Consider the following 18,133-nt stretch of genomic DNA (forward strand, 5'->3'; position numbering starts at 1 on the left):
CGTTTGCGGAGCGGTAACACCACTCAAACTGCATTATAGGCGTTTGTGGGGCGTTATTAACGCTCGGCAAACGCCTAGCAACCGCCGCTAAACCGCGCATGCGGCATTTGCGGAGCGTTTGCCGAGCGTTAAAAACGCTCCGCAAACACCGGACCAACGCTTGCCAAACGCTATAGGGGCGTTTGGCAAGCGTTGGCAAAACAGCCTAGTGTGAACGAGTGAAGAACTGCTTTAAGGGACATTTAATGAAACCATACCTATTCTTTAAAATCACATCAAATTACTTTGACGCAAACACTGCAATACCTCAATATCTGACACTATGACATGTGCTGAGTGTATTTTCATGGAAGAGATCCACCCAGGTTTGTTTCTAGTCTGGAAGCCAGAAACAGGGGTTGGACGATCTCATAAGGGGTCAAATCCGAACCCTAAATGGCTATGGTTGAAACTTGTTCAAAATCAATGTGAATCTGCCAAATATAAAGCAGTATGTTGATTGTGACTGTGGTAGAATTGCCTTCAAGGATCAAGAATCATAGATTATCTTACTTGCCGCATATATGTTTTGGGTCAGCTGAAACCAAAGTCACAATTTTCAGGTGGTCACAGCACAGAACTCCAGTATTTTAGTTCAGGTTTCCTTCGCATGAACATGACCCTTCCCTAAAGCAAGTCTCTGGTCAATGCTGCTTTACATGACTGCCCATCTAAGTTCACCTGTACAGTTTTCCAAGAGAAGATTTCTCCCGCTTACTAATGGTTCATCACGAAATTGGCATGCAGTCCACTAGTGCCGTCTTGACACAATAAGCTATTTCTTGCATATCCCTTAATTGCTAGCTTTCGGGACATCGACACAAAGAAAGTTTCAGTTGCCTGATGCTATCAAGTCCAAAATGTCTGCACGTCTCCCCAACACAATGGATGATAGGCACACCCAGGGTGTTCTATTTTAAACATGTCACAGCTTTCATTATTCCCAGTGGCCCTGGAAAAGCATGCAGGACACATCAGCAATTACGACAAGCACATAATTAACAATCAGACTATATTGTGACTAGGCTGTTTAAAAACTTGAACAATTCATGTCTAAAGAAAGCCCCATACGTGCTCAAACTGGAAAATGACCTGGTGGACCAAAATAGCCCGTTTACATTTGGGCTATAAATAGCGGACTTATTCCAATGTATAATGGAGCTATATCTGGCATTCACTGAGGACAAATGTATAAACATCAGATTCTAGAAAGTATATAAACTGTTTGGCATTACAAGCTTTTCAGAGCTCCGGCACAGTGGCTGATGTCAGAAACTTAGCATGCGGCAAGAGTTTATATTAATTCTATTTAAAAACACTTAAAAGGTGGTCAGCAATAACTTTCCATGAACTCATATCATGACAGGTTTACTTCTAGATATGGACAATAAGCTTTACTGCTCTATTAAAATCTGTGAGAGTAGCAATTGCTTTGGGTCCATTCAGCGTCTTATGCTATAGTAACACATAGCCCAGTATGCTCTGTGCAACTGCAACCGAAATATTGGCATTTTGAACGAAGCAGTTAGAGGTTTGCGTACCCTGCCTACACTACTGACCTAGGTCTATGTGGCCTTTCTACAGATCCAGCCCTGACAGTAGCTTATGCCACAGAGAGCCAATCGCCACATATTTCAGCAAATTGCTACAAATAGTCGAGTCATTTTAGAAGGGGGAATGTGCTATTAAAAACAGGACTCATTTCTGGAGCTTTTAAACCCAAGAAACTGGTTTCTAAAGTAAATAGCCAAGTACATTACAGGTTTAGAGGTTTCATATATTTGCAAATCACAGAAGTAATGTTTTTCACATATTTCTCGTCAGCTTAAGGGCTTGTACACATTTTACAAAATTCCTTGAGCCAATCTCAACTTACACGTTAGGTGAACAATGTTATTTTAAATGAACAGTAGAGGAAGCCTGAAAAGAGATCGGGGGTCTATGGAGGTCTTCATTTCAAGACAAAGAAGAGTACCAGCATAGAAAACATGGCATTGTCACCCACACAATAACTCAGGAAAAGATCAAATTATGCACCAAACCGACTACAAATTAAGCTGTTCTCTATAAGGGAACTGTAATTTAGCAAGGCAAAAATTTAGAATGTAAAAAGATTGTTTCACTTTCAGGTGACAATGAAAACAAATGGACACTTACATGGACAAGTTAGGAGATGGAACCTCCTATCATCAGCTAGGATGCCAAGGTGGCTCTGCGTTGAAGTCGAACTGTTCTCTATAGAGCGCCTTTCCTAGCCCCGCTGGATAGTTGTATGCAGAAAATCCGCCCTATAAAGAAAAAAATCTTATTAGCTGGAAAAATGGTTACACTCTACCACAGGAAAAACCCAACATTTAGAAGTTAGCATGAGCACTAAACTATTTTAAAAGACCTCTAAAACAGTTCAGTACACAAATGGTCTATTTGCATTTTTAGGTACTCTATACAATGAAATACATTTACTGCAGAGAAGCCTACATAAGTTTGTATCCAGGACATCCTCCTGTCATTCTGTGAGCATGTTTATGAGTAGGTCACTTACAAGAAAAAGTTTTAAATCGTGCATTATAGTTAAAACAGGTACCCTAAACTAGGTAAAATGACAAGAGTGAAATATTCAGGCCGACACATACTTAACCGATAAAGATGTAGTTCAGTGTTAGGGCAAGAAGGGATATTGTCAGCCATAGAATCATTAAAGTGATTCTAAAAGCTTATTATTTTGTCAAAGAATACTTATCTGCTGTGCGCAGTGGTTTTGCAAAAAGCAGACTTGATCCTCTTCTCGAGTCCCCCACCGGTGCTCCTGTCCCCTCCCTCCTGTCAGGTGCCCCCACAGCAAGCAGATTGCTATAGGGGCACCCGCAGCTCCATGTGTCTCTTCACACATGAAAACGGCAGCTTGGCCTGCCCCCTATCCTCATTGGCTGTCATTAACAGCAATGGGAGCCAATGGCCCACGCTTCTGTCTCAGCCAATTAGAAGAGTCTTGGGATAGCCGAGACTCTAGTGCACGAGGAGGGGGCTTAGCTGAGTTTATGGAGGCTGCTGCACACTTTTTTTCCCTTCATGCAAAGAATGCATGAAGGTAAAAACCATGAGCCTTTGCAACCACTTTAAAGTGTTAGTAAAGGCTTCATCACTATTCCTAAAACATCAGTTCCCCCCTCCTACCTGTATTGTATGCCCTGTATAAAGAGATCTGCTTACTTATCTTTAGGATCAGGCTTCATGATTCAGCAGCTGAGCTTTCTGGGTAGGGGAGTGTGCGACAATTTCCGGCGGAATGGTAATACCTCCCATGGCCAGTCATTGGCGCTCCCTTCCTCTTAACTGTAGCAGCTAGCTTCTGATACGGGAAGCCAGAGCTGTTGATCACATGACCTGGCTAAAATTCGGTAAGTACACAGATTTTTTTTTTTATACAGGATATTCAGGATAGACAGGAAGGGGAGGGACTGTGTCTTATTCACTTTAAGCCAACCTACCTTCTCCCAAAGCACTGCTCCCTTGCAGATCAATCTAACTAGATGTTTCTGTCACAGCTCCCTCACTGGCCATCTGCAGCATTGCAGCCAAGGACAGATTGATGTCCAAGAGGTAAAGTGGAGCTGTACTTTGGCGATTCTACCACTGACAAGAATTGCTAGTGTGACAACCTTAAAGTGGAACATTTTAGATCGATGACCTCTAATACTAGTCATTTTTAAATTACAATTGTGTAAGGATAGCACTGACAACTTTTACCAAGAGCATATTTGAGAGGTCAATCCAGACAAAAATGGAATTACAAATACCTACAATACAAGATTAAACCATGTACATAATCAAATGCTACATACATAATGCAGTCTGTCAATAGCATTAATAGTAGTTTGAGTACCCCCTGGAACGCTTACCATACCAGATTAGATATTCCTCAGACTGAGAAAGAAAAAAAAAAAACCACTGGGATCACCCCCATTTACACTAAACCACATGAATGGAGGAAATCTTCACTGCCAACCACTGTATTCAAATAGACGCAGCATCCACAGCTATCTGAATAACTGAACAGCAACCATGTCTGAAAGGATAGCCACTATTCCGTCAAAAATTTTCCACCCGGCTCAGATGACTTTTCAATCAACTTTTGTGGACAAGGCTCTCCGCAGCTCAAATTTCAGCCAATTCAGCAGGAATCATCCGAAATTCAAGCAGTTTATGGCTGGCATAACCGTGTATCCGATACCACCTGTAGATCCCTTAGTCTTCCACATCCTTTATCAGGCCAAGCCAAAGGTTACAGGGCTGGGATAAACTGTATAACACCATAATTTACAGTGGCCAGCTTTAATCAAATGGCATGAGAAAAACCTGTTAACTACTTAACATTCTTCAGGATGGCTGTGCATCCCTTACAAGATGGCACCAGGATGCAGTAGGGGAAGAAAGCAAGCTGGCAGAGGCAGTGCGATGTATTGGGCAATAGTCTGCTGGGAAACCTTGGACCCTGCCATTCATGTGGATATTATGATAGCAAAACTGGCGAAAATGGTTGGCACTCTCGGCTAAATGGTTGGCACTCTCGGCTAAATGGTTGGCACTCTCGGCTAAATGGTTGGCACTCTCGGCTAAATGGTTGGCACTCTCGGCTAAATGGTTGGCACTCTCGGCTAAATGGTTGGCACTCTCGGCTAAATGGTTGGCACTCTCGGCTAAATGGTTGGCACTCTCGGCTAAATGGTTGGCACTCTCGGCTAAATGGTTGGCACTCTCGGCTAAATGGTTGGCACTCTCGGCTAAATGGTTGGCACTCTCGGCTAAATGGTTGGCACTCTCGGCTAAATGGTTGGCACTCTCGGCTAAATGGTTAGCACTCTCGGCTAAATGGTTAGCACTCTCGGCTAAATGGTTAGCACTCTCGGCTAAATGGTTAGCACTCTCGGCTAAATGGTTAGCACTCTCGGCTAAATGGTTAGCACTCTCGGCTAAATGGTTAGCACTCTCGGCTAAATGGTTAGCACTCTCGGCTAAATGGTTAGCACTCTCGGCTAAATGGTTAGCACTCTCGGCTAAATGGTTAGCACTCTCGGCTAAATGGTTAGCACTCTCGGCTAAATGGTTAGCACTCTCGGCTAAATGGTTAGCACTCTCGGCTAAATGGTTAGCACTCTCGGCTAAATGGTTAGCACTTTCGGCTGGCAGTACTAGTGTCATTGGTTCGAATCCCAGCCATGGCACCTCCTGCCTGGAGTTTGCATGTTCTCCCTGTGCCTGCGTGGGTTTCCTCCGGGTACTCCGGTTTCCTCCCACACTGCAAAGACATGCTGGTAGGTGAATTGGCTCCTGTCTAAATTGGCCCTAGTATGTAAATATGAATGTGCGTTAGGGACCTTAGATTGTACACCCCTTGAGGGTTAGGGACTGATGTGAATGTACAATATATATGTAAAGCGCTGCATAAAATTGACGGCGCTATATAAGTACTTGAAAGAAATAAAAATAAAAAGGGGGACCTACTTATTAGGTGGGTGGTCATAATGTTATGGGCTGACCAATATGTTTATTTACTTTCAGCTACAAAGGCATTTCCAGCTGTACTTCATAGAATGATTCCTTCATAGTATCCTGAATGGAGAAGGAATCTTTCTTCTCCACAAGATAACTGAAAACCAGCCCACTGGAGATCTTGTTTTGCTGTCTCTTATCTGTAAAATTTACAGAACTGTACAGAACTGTGTACTTTGGTCTTTTGACATGTTGCTACGGTGTCAGACAATGACATCAGCACTTTTCAAATTTAAAGAGTCCGCTCCACGAAATGAATTTTGGCTTTTGGCAGATGTTGACGTTATACCACTTAGGGACTGGTTCACGCCATATGAATTGGGCTGTGTTGCCCGACAGTCCCAATCCACAGACGAGGCAATTTGCCTTATGTGCACTGTACAAAGTTATCACTACAGGCTGCCACACAGACATCAAAGTCAAAAGGGCAAAAAAAAACCAAAAACCCACTGCGATGCAAAAACTACCAATGCAGGACGCAGCACCATGTGTGCAAAATGCACAGCACATGCCCACTGGTGTGAATGAGCCCTAGGAAATTCTTGTGTCAACCACCGTGATATATACACCCAAGATTACTCAATATTATGGTGAATGCAAATGCAGGAGTAGAAAACTCCCAAACTTCAAGCAGACAGAACAGGGGCAGGAATTATGTACAGGGAATTTTGCTGTTGAAGATGATCCAAGACAAAGTAGCCAGGGGCTGACTGAGCTCATTAAAGTATTTTCCTGAAATCTATTTTTACTATGTTTGAAATCAGTTTTTAAGCAAACCACTTTTTAAACTGATGCAAACTCACCTGGTGATCCTGCCACTAACATTTCTTGTGGCAAGCCGACCGCAAGCCACTGCCTCAGTGTTGTCAGCCTGCCTAATATGATGCCCTGACAGCAGAAGCACACGCTGCAGGCAGACAACATGGCTAGTTGGGCAGTCACTTACAATGTTAGTGAACAACAAGTACTGTTACTGGCAGGATCTCTGGTAAGTTTAATAGGTCAAAAATTGACTTTAAAATGTCATTAAACCCACATTACAAACTATCAATAACTGCTGTGTTACATACTGTACATACTAAGTCACTATAGGATTAGTTTTCTGTATTCTGCAAAGAAAAAAAAAAAAAAAAACAGGTCGATCCTGCTGTTTATCTCCCTCTCCTGCCCATGTCCCCACTGCAGTTGGGGATTTTGAAGAACAGTGTTGGCAGCAAGGGTACATGCTCAGTTTTCAGTGAGTTTCTATGCTGAGCATTGCTTCCCTGATCACAACCAAGCAGCCAATGTGACTATAGTCACACATGTGGGAGTATACACAAAGGTAAATGACAGCCCACTGCTTCCCTTCTCCATGCCCACTAACCAGCTAAAAACAATGGGGATGGGATATTACATCTTGACTGATGGAGGCTTCACCTCCCCGTCATTCTAAGACACTGGCGGGAGGGGAATGATGCAGCATGTGAATGCCAAATCTGCCCACCATGTTATTGCCAAAAATAAGATTTGATTCCAAATATATATTTGTACAACAATTTAAATCCGTTTATTGCCATTTATTTTTACTCTATTCCAAATGCTTTTTTAACATGTGACCAGCAGCAGAGAGCTAGAAGCTCCTCCTGCCTATGTTTCCCTGCACACAGGATGGGAAAGAGCTGGGTCATATGACAGCTGTATATCAATTAGGGAAAAAGTTTACTTAGATTTTATTAAAATAGTGTCATCCAAAAACTGAAAGATAATGTAACAGTTTAGTATCACTAAGCAACCTGTATATTACTACTAATGGTGTGAACTTCCTGCACTCAAGCCCTGAGGAAGTCACATGGTATCGGCCTGACGTAGTGACGGACTTCCGGCGTAGCGGTCATTTTGGTACACCTGTACACCCTGTTGTACACCCATACATTCGTTCCCTCATCCGAAAGCATGGGGTTTTGAACTGGATACTGCTGCTATGTGAGTTAATGAGCTTTGTTATTGTCCCTACTTTACAAATAAACTTACTACACTATGGGAGGATCTATTTTATGTCTCATTTGAGAGATTGGTGCTGCACTTGATCTTACCTGGAGAGGAGCCATTAGTGGAGTGCTGACCCCTGAGGCATTTGAGTGCGACAAGGAGCGACCATTTGGAGTGATAGCAGGCTTGGAGGATCCGTGAGAAGGATCCATTAAAGCGCTTTGACCCGCAAGAGTCGAAGTGATGAGGTGAGAGGCTTATCCAGACGGTGGTCGGATTGTCATATCCACTTGCACACAAATACCTGCATAAGTGTGTGTCATCTAAATGTTACCATCAGCATTTTTTTGGACTTTAAGAGCACTGTTTAAGTTGTCTTTATATTGTGGTTTCACTACACTATATGCACGCGTGATTTTATATATGATTAACACTGAATGGATTTATATAGAAAGACATACATGTTTTTCACATGTCTTAGGTTATAATCAAGTTTGAAGGTTGTGATTAATCAGCACTAATTGTTTTCAATCATCACAGTTTGAGTGTATTTTTGTGTTCATATACAATTGTTTGGATTTCTGCATGAGATCACTTGGTTAACAGTTGATTTGATATTTTTACACTAATTGATATACTTGGTATATATATTTATATGCACTTATTTATTATGTGAGTAGCGCTACATTTTTTATTTTATACCTAACCTGTATAGTACGATTCCTGATCAAATATAAACATTTTAAGTTCCATCTAGATGTTTTCTTTAGTCAGACCAGTAATATTTTTCAATCAATTGCTATATTCTACAATATAACTTCCAAAGTGTTCAAGTCAGCCATGAAGTGTGTCAGCTCTGCTGTACTTCAGGACTTTAAAGGATGACTGACAAATCACTGCAATGTTTTAGTGAAAACCATGTTCAGCTGACAGCTGAAGACTGATGTCTTGGAGGATTTATCAAGCAAAGCAACAGAATGAGGCATTTGTCTAGTGAAGATCCAGCAAGCTATCATTCATGTTTTGTAGTGACGGTACCTAAAATCCCAGCCCACCTACACCAGTCCTGCACACAAGCATTGCGTTTGGTTCTTAACACAAGTAACCAGTGCGCATGGGTCATATTGGCACAATGCTACTGCTTAGCAGCAGATGGGGATTCAGGAATCAAAATTCAATCTTATTGTACATCTGTCTCAAAAACATTGTTTACCCTTCTGCGCTGCTTTACTTTGTGACAGTTGATTACTCTGACCAGCACATTTTATAGCACACATTAAAACCAATATTTCCTAGCTTGATGCCAGGTTGTGAGCATAACCTTTTAAAAAATGCAACATTATGGAAATGGGATTACACTACAATTGTCAATTAAAATACAGAAGAAACATCAGTTCAATATATTGTCATTACCAACCCAAGTGATTAGCTTTACTATTGAGTACTTATTGCTGGTTTGGATGGCAGCACTTCTGTAGTTTTAGTAGGCAGGCAATCATAACCCTAGTATGTCTTCTGACCTCAAAAGCCGAGTGTGCAACCGTTGTGCAATTCACCATTATATTTGGTGTAAGAATTTAATCTCCATGTCAATAGGGAGTAATCAGCTTTCCACCCGTGTACCAGTCTATATCTTACAATGTATCATGAACAGGAGGTATTGCATTCAAATGTGTTTTTGTATATTTAAAATATGAAATTTCAGATTTGGGAGAACAATGCAGCAAGCACAGGTACAAATGTATCTTAGAAATACATTAGATTGTACACCCCTTGAGGGTTAGGGACTGATGTGAATGTACAATATATATATGTAAAGCGCTGCGCAAATTGCCAGCGCTATACAAGTACCTGAAATAAATAAAAGCAAATTATTCATTCATGGATGTGTTCTGCAACACAACTGTTCCAAGCTAATCAGATGATTATCCATCTAAAGTGTCAAGATCACTTAAGAACCCAGGACAACACAGGTCAATTCATTACTAACACAAGTAGCATTCACTAGAACTGTTGTCAGATGCAACTAAGAAACCATATAAACACATTAAGCATTAGAAACCATCCAAGGCATCACATTTATACTTTTTCATGCTCAACATTTCAATTTGCTCTAATCTCCAGTTAGAGAGCACAGGTAATCTGTTAATGAAGGAATCTGTTAGTGTGAAATAGAAAAGTGACTTGTGGATACTAACACTAAATGATCTAGTCCTGCCTGGATCAGAGCAATGCCAACATCTACATGCCAAAACTACAGTGGGATTTGCTGCAATGTGGTTTTCTATAGCCAATGACCTGACGTTCTGCATGGACACTGCTCTTCAACACCAATGTCACATCTACAAGAGCCCAAATATTGGTCATTTCCCCAGTGCCCCGCTCACATAAGGAATCCCACCATAAAGTGCCTGTATCTGCTGCAGAAGCTCAAGAAACATCAAACTTCAGCTTCCTATATTTTCCTCTCCACAATGCCCCCAGTAATTAACGTCAAAGCTGCAAACGATTGCATTTACCTGAGACATTTAAACAAGCCATCTTCCATAGGCTCACAGCAGAGTGGAGTCACTTGATGGTGTGCTCAGCCGGCCCATCAGACAGAGTGAGACCAGACACCAGCAACTATTATTGTTCATTTAATGACAGGAAGGAGAAAACTAGCTTGGGCTGGCCCAGACCGGAAAGAAATCCCTCACCCCACCCTACATTCCCTCCATTTGCACTGTTGCCACCGCACCACCCCAAAAATGATAATAGAGAATGTTAAAAGGGAAAGCCGGCGCCAAAGGGCATGACTTGGGTGGTATCTCCAGCTCTCAAAAACCAAAATGAACCCTTTAACTGCCAAGCAGAAAGTGGCTAAACCCGATACATCCACAACTCAGTTAGGATTTTTATTTCATTAAGATGCTGCATCTACAATAAATGGCACTCATGCTTTAGATCAGCACAAGACTAAGTTCACACTATGGCAGCTCTGCTAGCCATGCTTGCTCAGGCACAACAACCCATTCTATTGAATGATCGCAGCAGACAGAAAAGCACCATGCGATTTCCCAGTGGTCCCCACAAACGTGCTGTGGTTTCAGATACATAGGGTGGAAGAATGAATGGTAGCCTGGTGCATCTGTACAGAGCAGTGCCTTTTAGCTACGTGTGCTAACAATCTGCAATGGTGTAAACTGTGCCTTAAACAATGTTTTTGCAGGCAGCTTCCTACACAGGTGCTGTCAGTGTCCTTCAATGTAGTCCTGTGGAGGCCTAAGGGAACATTATTATTATTATTATACAGTATTTATATAGCGCCAATAGTTCGCTCAGCGCTGTACATTATAAAGGGGGACGGAACATGTGACAGAATACAAATACAATGCAAAACATGAGGGGATTGAGGGCCCTGCTCTTTGGAGCTTACAATCTAGGAGGGAGGGGATGGTGGCACAGGAGAAGATAGCTGTGGGGGATGGAGTGGTAGGAAGAGTGGAGGAGGTCGGCAAGTTAGCAGGGGGTGGGGTAGGCTTCCCTGAAGAGATGGGTTTTCAGGGTGCGCCTAAAGGAGGAGAGTAGGTGATAATCTGATGGATTGGGGTAGGGAGTTCCAGAGGATGGGTGACACCCTGGAGAAGTCCTGGAGGCGGGCATGGGAGGAGGAGACCAGGGAACTAGAGAGAAGGAGGTCTTGTGTGGACATGGCCATTTAGCTGCATCTACCAGATTCTTGTGGCTGGAATCATAGGCGCATGCAAATAGGAGAGCCTATAAAAGACAGGCTGACCGGGGCTGCCGCTGTTCACATGTACACAAGCGGTTACCTGTAGTTACAGATGTCTGAACTTGGACAGATTACCAATTCCAGGCTCAGCCGTCCATCCCTAATCACAGGTAACCTTTGTGGCATGCGGCTACATGTGAACAGCAGTGGCCGCTGTCAGCCTGTCCGTTTATATATATATATTTGCATGCACCTGTGACTTCAGTTGCAGGAATCCGCCGATTGCCACTGGGATCCAGTGGATACAGCAGACAGCCATGTAAAGGAGGCCTAAGGCTATAGCACATCATTTGTTTTGCTTTGATACAAAATTTGATTCAACACGTCTTGATTAGCATTCTACTGCATGTATAATAGTTTAAAATGTGCCAACTATTACAACACAATAAAATGCACATAACCCTGCCCAATTTCTTGTGCTTTAGTATACATAGAACAGTTTTCTGTACCTAAAAGTTCTTTGATCGTGTTCACAGCTCAATATATTGCAGCAACATACATGCTACCTGTTGGTAAAGCAATTACCACACTGTCTAGACCACTCACTAACCTAATGTACCACAGCAATCTATTAGTACAGACATGCTGATTAAAAGCATGTCACCGATATGCAGAGTACAGCAACCAGAAATCACAAGTTAAAATCTAAACACCCTTCCATGGTCACCATGTGACAGACATCATGAACGGTGGTAAAAATAGACAAGGCTAACAGGCTACAATGAGCAGCTGTCATGGTTAACGGTTCAATTAAAGAGAAGTTAATGGAGCCAATAGTCTCAGGCACACACCACCCAACTGCTGCTGGGAGATCAGTTCAAACTGCAAGTCCACAAAACCATGGCTGTGCTACACGTGTCCAGCTTATAATCATGGCAAATGAAAACTGTGATAGGCTACAGAAACAGTCAGGGGAAAACCGATCCAACCTATAATCGCACAGATGAGGCACACACAGGCTTGAAGCCAATGAACAGAACACACAGCTCTAGCTGGGATGTGAAATAGATTTTGCTGAGCTGTCCAGCATCATGTCACAGAGCTCAGCACAGAAGTCATGATATGCCTCAAACACCTGAAAGGCCAAATAGCTTTTCTCAAGTTACATTCATGAAAGCCATTGACTGGTGCACTGACTAAGCAATGTCACCTAGCGTGGACATCTACGAGGTGCTCAACACATCCGAGGGTCTAAAAAAGTTACAGCTGCGCGTTGTAGATTTGGGTTTTTCAATACTTTATGAACTCCAAAGACTGGATTAACTTCTGCTCTATGGCTAGATTCAGCGTGCCAGTCCAGAAAGCAGTGCACTTTATACATCATTTTTTGAATGGGCGGCCTAAAGCACCAAAACAGAGGCATGCTGCATTCTTGTAATAGTGACCCACAATACATGATATGCGTTACAGAGTGCTGTGCTGCAATATAGGAATGAATAGCACCATAGCACACAGTCAATGCACACATTTTATGTATTTCATGTACTTATAAAGCGATGTCAATTTATGCAGCACTATACATACATATATTGTACATTCACATCAGTCCCTAACCCACAAGGGGTGCAATCTAAGGTCCCTAACTCACATTCATACATACACATACTAGGGCCAATTCAGACAGGAGCCAGTTAACCTACCAGTATGTCTTTGGAGAAACCAGAATACCTGGAGGAAAGCCACAAAAACACAGGGAGAACATGCAAACGCCAGGCAGGTGGTGCTGTGGATCTGATTCGAACCAGCGACCCCTAGTACTGCCATACGCACGGAACCGGCGACCCCTACTACTGCCATACGCACCGAACCGGCGACCCCTAGTACTGCCATACGCACCGAACCGGCGACCCCTAGTACTGCCATACGCACCGAACCGGCGACCCCTAGTACTGCCATACGCACCGAACCGGCGACCCCTAGTACTGCCATACGCACCGAACCGGCGACCCCTAGTACTGCCATACGCACCGAACCGGCGACCCCTAGTACTGCCATACGCACCGAACCGGCGACCCCTAGTACTGCCATACGCACCGAACCGGCGACCCCTAGTACTGCCATACGCACCGAACCGGCGACCCCTAGTACTGCCATACGCACCGAACCGGCGACCCCTAGTACTGCCATACGCACCGAACCGGCGACCCCTAGTACTGCCATACGCACCGAACCGGCGACCCCTAGTACTGCCATACGCACCGAACCGGCGACCCCTAGTACTGCCATACGCACCGAACCGGCGACCCCTAGTACTGCCATACGCACCGAACCGGCGACCCCTAGTACTGCCATACGCACCGAACCGGCGACCCCTAGTACTGCCATACGCACCGAACCGGCGACCCCTAGTACTGCCATACGCACCGAACCGGCGACCCCTAGTACTGCCATACGCACCGAACCGGCGACCCCTAGTACTGCCATACGCACCGAACCGGCGACCCCTAGTACTGCCATACGCACCGAACCGGCGACCCCTAGTACTGCCATACGCACCGAACCGGCGACCCCTAGTACTGCCATACGCACCGAACCGGCGACCCCTAGTACTGCCATACGCACCGAACCGGCGACCCCTAGTACTGCCATACGCACGGAACCAGCGACCCCTAGTACTGCCATACGCACGGAACCAGCGACCCCTAGTACTGCCATACGCACGGAACCAGCGACCCCTAGTACTGCCATACGCACGGAACCAGCGACCCCTAGTACTGCCATACGCACGGAACCAGCGACCCTAGTACTGCCATACGCACGGAACCAGCGACCCTAGTACTGCCATACGCACGGAACCAGCGACCCTAGTACTGCCATACGCACGGAACCAGCGACCCTAGTACTGCCATACGCACGGAACCAGCGACCCTAGTACTGCCATACGCACAGAACCAGCGACCCTAGTACTGCCATACGCACGGAACCAGCGACCCTAGTACTGCCATACGCACGGAACCAGCGACCCTACTACTGCCATACGCATCGATCCAGCGACCCTACTACTGCCATACGCATGGAACCAGCGACCCTAGTACTGCCATACGCACGGAACCAGCGACCCTAGTACTGCCATACGCACGGAACCAGCGACCCTAGAACTGCCATACGCACCGAACCAGCGACCCTACTACTGCCATACGCATCGAACCAGCGACCCTACTACTGCCATACGCATCGAACCAGCGACCCTAGAACTGCCATACGCATCGAACCAGCGACCCTACTACTGCCATACGCATCGAACCAGCGACCCTACTACTGCCATACGCATCGAACCAGCGACCCTACTACTGCCATACACATCGAACCAGCGACCCTACTACTGCCATACGCATGGAACCAGCAACCCTAGAACTGCCATACGCATCGAACCAGCGACCCTACTACTGCCATACGCATCGAACCAGCGACCCTACTACTGCCATACGCATCGAACCAGCGACCCTACTACTGCCATACGCATCAAACCAGCGACCCTACTACTGCCATACGCATCGAACCAGCGACCCTAGAACTGCCATACGCATGGAACCAGCGACCCCTAGTACTGCCATATGCATCGATCCAGCGACCCTAGTACTGCCATATGCATCGATCCAGCGACCCTAGTACTGCCATACGCATGGAACCAGCGACCCTAGTACTGCCATACACAATAGTGCAGTGCAACAGCATTAACCCAGCCTAAGGCACACCAAAAGCTAGAATTCTCACAAGGAGTCTACAATCAGATCACATTCTTTGTATACCCGACTCCAGGAAGGGAAATGACCAACTTTAATCAACCATCACTTACATAGGGCTGGCAAAAACATTTGCACGCTGCTTAGACTTTGACATTCAACTACTGTGCACACTGCTGACTCCCATACACCGCCCATGGCTGGCCATAGTGCTGGAATCCAGTAAGACCCTGTCATCAGAACACACGTATCACATTTCACTACTCTCCCTCCCCATGAGTTCCCTGCTGGGAGATGTAGTATACACCATTATGGGTATAGAGAAGCATTTGACTACTTGTGATGCTGGGCCTTAGCCCTGTATGAACTGCAACTAGCAGCTTCCAGAGGAGCTTTCCTTTACTTGCAACAGCTTAGCAGATTGAAAGGTAGTTGATGGGCAGGATAAACCTGTTGCTTTGCCATTCACTTAAACCAGTGCATTTCCAACATAGCAAAGCAACAGGTACATTTAATGGCCAACCCCTACATATACGATTCCCCCCTCTGGAGTGAGAGTAGAGCGATAACCTGGACTTGTATGAATTCACGACTCGGTTCCCTTCCTCCCACAATGCAGCACTGTGTGCCTGAGCAGCCAGTCACATGAGAACAGAGAAGTGGTTAGCTTGGAGTATACTCCAGACACACCTGGGACTTGAACAAGGCTTCTCATTCACACTGCCGAGGAAAAAAAAATGAAGACAAGTATAAGCAGTATAAATCAGTCTGTTCTCCAAGGGGCAAAGGACACATCCACAATCTGTCAGATCTTTACTTACAGTTTAGGGACTCAAAGCCTCAACATTTTACACCAATGCGATCTTTACATTAAGGTACAATATATTTAGGTGACAGTATTGCCCCTCCCCACATCTTTATACTTACCTGAGGCCTTATTCCAGCACTGCCCGTCTCTAGCGGCTCTCCCAGCTCACACAGGCTAAGACAAGGCAGGAGCCATTGGCTCTGGCTTCTGTCAGTCAAATCTTGGGACAAGGGAGCATGGGCAAGGCCAAGCCGCACTGTCTATGAACACAGGCAGCATAGCTCATGACTGAGACCGCAGGTACACCACAATAGGAAGCAGCTTCTTACAGCATAAAGAGCAGCCAAGAGCACTGACAGGGGAGCTAAGAGGCGATCCAGGGCCACTCTGTGCAACAGCATTGCACAGAGCAGGTAAGTATAAACCTGTTCTTTAACCACTTCACCGCTGCCCTATAGCAGAAATACTGCTACATGGCGGCAGGGGTGTGCAAAATCACATGTATATATATGTGATTTTGCATTTCCAGGTAGAGGGCGTGCACAAGCCGCACACGCCCTGCCAGCGCTGTCATTCACAGCCTCGGCTGTCAATCACCGGGTCCCGGCTACTGATTACTCGCCAGCACCCAGTGATCGCCGAGTAATACTGACAGGGGGAGAGAACTGTATGTAAACAATACAGATCTCTCCCCTGTCAGCTCCAGCACACTGGTTTGTATGGCTCTGTACAGCAGAGCCATACAAAGCAGTGTGCTTACAGTGGAAAGCACACATACAGCCCCATAGTGAAACACAGCACACAGGTAAAGCTTTGATTGCCTCAGATGTTAACCTCTGCCTGCCCAGTGCCATTAGTACAGTGTCAGTACTTTTTAGCACCGAATACAAAGTCCGTTCCCCCCCAGTGTCAGAATGACCGCCACAGTCCCACTATAAGTCGCTGATTGCTGCCATTAATAGTAAAAAAAAATTCCAGCATCTATACTGGCATTTGTAAACGCTAACTTTCACGTAAATTTACACTTTTTTTTAGCAAAGACATCTAGCAGAATACATTTTGGCCTAAATTTATGACAAAATTTGATTTAAAATTTTTTACTGAACATGTTTAATAGCAAAAAGTCAAAAATATTGTTTCTCAAAATTGTCAGTTTTTTATAGCGCAAAAAATTTAGAACCGCACAGGCAATCAAATACCATCGAAAGAAAGCTATTCATGGGGGGAAAACAAAAAGATGTAAATTTAAGTCGAGTGTAGTGTTGCATGACTGCGCAATTGTCAGTTAAAGTAACGCAAAAAATGGCCTGGTCAGGAAGGGGGTAAATCCTCTGGAGGGCAAGTGGTTAAAAAAACAGTTTACAAGCACTCTAAAGTGGCCCTACTGCTTTGATAGACAGCCTATCAAAAAAAAAAAAAACCCTGTATACTTACCTGTCTTGCAGGAGGCAAGTACATTTTTTTGCAGAACTTCAGGTGCTGCTCATGTCCACCACTTCAGGGTGTCTGATATTGTCCCTCCCTGCGGTTCCTCCTGGCAGCCACTACCCTATTACCTGTCCAGTGCCAGATGGCAGTGGTACTGGAAAATACTTCACTTACAGCCCACCAGACAATAGGCAAACACTTCGGTTACAAGCTGGCTCTCACTACACTTAACATTAGGGAGCCCTTCAATTAGCCACAAACAGACTTCTGATCCCAGGTATGGGTGCCAATACCAGGATGAGCATGTCACTGTAGGAGCTCAAGCACACGTATACAATAAGCTGCATTCAGTTCCATAATTTATCTGTATCTAACTGCAGAAGTATTGTATACTATGGGCCCATTCACACAACTGTTTTAGTATGTAGCATTTAGTGGCATGCAATGCCAAGCTGCGGTTTCTAAAGCGAGCAAAATCTAAAGTATTAAAAGCGGTATAGACTCCAGAGAGATATCATATTACCCCGGGACAAATCATTAGTAAGACCTCGTCTGGAATATGCAGTTCAGTTTTGGGCACCAATTCACAAAAAACATTGGGGAACTGGAGAAAGTACAGAGAAGGGCAACCAAACTGATAAGAGGCATGGAGGAGCTCAGCTATGAGGAAAGATTAGAGGAACTGAATTCATTCTCTTGAGAAGAGGAGATTAAGGGGGATATGATCAACATGTATAAATACATCAGTGGTTCATATAGTGAACTCTGTGTAGAGCGCTGAGCAAACTGTTGGCGCTATATAAATCCTGTATAATAATAGAGCTATTCACCCTGAGGTCATCACAGAGGACAAGGGGGCACTCTATGTCTGGAAGAAAA

At 44.7% G+C, this 18,133-nt stretch overlaps 1 protein-coding gene across 1 annotated transcript in view; it reads right to left on the reverse strand.

The window, feature by feature from the left end:
* AZIN1 (antizyme inhibitor 1) overlaps positions 1-18,133 on the reverse strand; it is a 43,618-nt gene that overhangs the window by 19,708 nt on the left and 5,777 nt on the right. The window contains exon 2 of the mRNA XM_089658286.1: positions 2,197-2,327. The gene's annotated coding sequence lies outside the window, so the exon portion shown is untranslated. The remainder of the gene's footprint in view (positions 1-2,196; positions 2,328-18,133) is intronic.

This window comes from Staurois parvus, unplaced genomic scaffold, assembly GCF_062004578.1.
Source record: "Staurois parvus isolate SC_StPar_1 unplaced genomic scaffold, SC_StPar_1.0 ptg001062l, whole genome shotgun sequence".
In the NCBI taxonomy this organism is placed as follows: Eukaryota; Metazoa; Chordata; class Amphibia; order Anura; family Ranidae; genus Staurois; species Staurois parvus.